The 1,912-nt window shown below is 49.1% G+C and overlaps 3 non-coding genes and 1 pseudogene across 3 annotated transcripts; all 4 read right to left on the bottom strand.

The window, feature by feature from the left end:
* Window positions 1–222: 222 nt before the first annotated feature.
* Window positions 223–340, bottom strand: LOC124893013 (annotated as a pseudogene).
* Window positions 341–772: 432 nt separating this feature from the next.
* LOC124893011 lies at window positions 773–891 on the bottom strand. The gene has a single exon (XR_007050505.1). It is a non-coding gene; the product is annotated as a 5S ribosomal RNA (ribosomal RNA).
* Window positions 892–1,296: 405 nt separating this feature from the next.
* LOC124893012 lies at window positions 1,297–1,415 on the bottom strand. The gene has a single exon (XR_007050506.1). It is a non-coding gene; the product is annotated as a 5S ribosomal RNA (ribosomal RNA).
* Window positions 1,416–1,794: 379 nt separating this feature from the next.
* Window positions 1,795–1,912, bottom strand: LOC124893010. Its single transcript, XR_007050504.1, has one exon. It is a non-coding gene; the product is annotated as a 5S ribosomal RNA (ribosomal RNA).

Below are 1,912 nucleotides of genomic sequence, written 5' to 3'. Positions count from 1 at the left end.
AAGTTCCGATGGGATACGGTGCGTTAGTGGTGGTATGATCGCATCCGTCATTCCCGGCATTCCAAATTCTATTAAGCCTCTTTCTCCTGCGACGCCCGTCACACCCCGCGCTCGGGCCTCCGTGCCTCGCCCCCTTTCTTGTTTTCGCCAAGAGGAAAAACCAAAAGATTCGCCGATCGAACCGGCAAAATTAAACCGAATTTTAAAGGAAAAAAAAAAGAAGGGATGCAACACGAGGACTTCCCAGTGGGTCACCATCCTAGTACAACTCTCACCCAAGCACGCTTAACTTCGGAGTTTCGATGGGATCTGATGCGTTAGTGCTGGTATGATAGCATCCGTCATTCCAAGCACTCCAAATTCTATTATGCCTCTTTCTCCTCCGCCGCCCGTCACACCCCACAGGCGCGCCCTTGCGCCTTTCCCCCTTTCTCGTTCCCGCCAAGAGGAAAAACAAAAAGATTCATCGATCGAACCGGCAAAATTAAACCGAATTTTACAGGAAAAAAAAAGGAAGGGATGCAACACTACTCTCGCCCAAGCATACTAACTTTGGAGGTCCGGTGGGATCCGGTGCGTTAGTGCTGGTATGATCGTATCTGTAATTTCCAGCACTCCAAATTCTGTTAGGCCTCTTTCTCCTCCGCCGCCCGTCACACCCCGCACGCGCGCCCCTACGCCTTTCCCCCTTTAAAGGACAAGAGGAAAAACAAAAAGATTCGCCGATCGAACCGGCAAAATTAAATCGAATTTTAAAGGACAAAAGAAGGAAGGGATGCAACACGAGGTCTTCCCAGTGGGTCACCCATCCTAGTACAACTCTCTCCCAAGCAGGCTTAACTTCGGAGTTTCGGTGGGATCCGGTGCGTTAGTGCTGGTATGATCGCATCCATCATTCCCAGCACTCCAAATTCTATTATGCCTTTTTCTCCTCCGCCGCCCGTCACACCCCGTACGCGCGCCCTTTCGCCTTGCCCCCTTTCTCGTGTCCGCCAAGAGGAAAACCAAAAAGATTTGTCGATCGAACCGGCAAAATTAAACCGTATTTTAAAGAAAAAAAAATGGAAGGGATGAAACACTACTCTCGCCCAAGCATGCTAACTTTGGAGGTCTGATGAGATCTGGTGCGTTAGTGCTGGTATGATCGCATCCGTCATTCACAGCACTCCAAATTCTATTATGCATCTTTCTCCTACGCCTTGCCCTCTTTCTCGATTTCGCCAAGAGGAAAAACAAAAAGATTCGCCGATCGAATCGGCAAAATTAAACCGAATTTTAAATGAAAAATAAAAAGAAGGGATGCAACACGAGGACTTTCCAGGGGGTCACCCATCCTAGTACAACTCTAGCCCAAGCACGCTTAACTTCAAAGTTCCGATGGGATCCGGTGCGTTAGTGCTGGTAAGATCGTATCCGTCATTCCCAGCACTCCAAATTCTATTATGCCTCTTTCTCCTCCGCCGACCGTCACACCCCGCACGCGTGCCCCTGCGCCTTGCCCCCTTTCTCGTTTCCGCCCAGAGGAAAAACAAAAAGATTCGCCGATTGAACCAGCAAAATTAAACCGAATTTTATAGGAAAAAAAAAGAAAGGGATGCAACACAAGAATGATCGCATCCGTCATTCCTAGCACTGCAAATTCTATTATGCCTCGTCGTCCTGTGCCGCCCGTCACACCCCGCACGTGGGCCTCCGCGCCCGCCCCTTTTCTTGTTTCCGCCAAGAGGAAAAACAAAAAGATTCGCCGATCGAACCGGCAAAATAATACCGAATTTTAAAGGACAAAAAAAGGAAGAGATGCAACACAAAGACTTCCCAGGGGTCACCCATCCTAGTACTACTCTCGCCCAAGCACGCTTAAATTTAGAGTTCTGATGGGATCCGGTGTGTTAGTGCTGGTATGATCGCATCC

This window comes from Capsicum annuum, unplaced genomic scaffold, assembly GCF_002878395.1.
Source record: "Capsicum annuum cultivar UCD-10X-F1 unplaced genomic scaffold, UCD10Xv1.1 ctg53197, whole genome shotgun sequence".
In the NCBI taxonomy this organism is placed as follows: domain Eukaryota; kingdom Viridiplantae; phylum Streptophyta; class Magnoliopsida; order Solanales; family Solanaceae; genus Capsicum; species Capsicum annuum.
The sequence above is the reverse complement of the archived record's forward strand: the minus strand, read 5'-3'. Positions and strand labels throughout refer to the sequence as shown.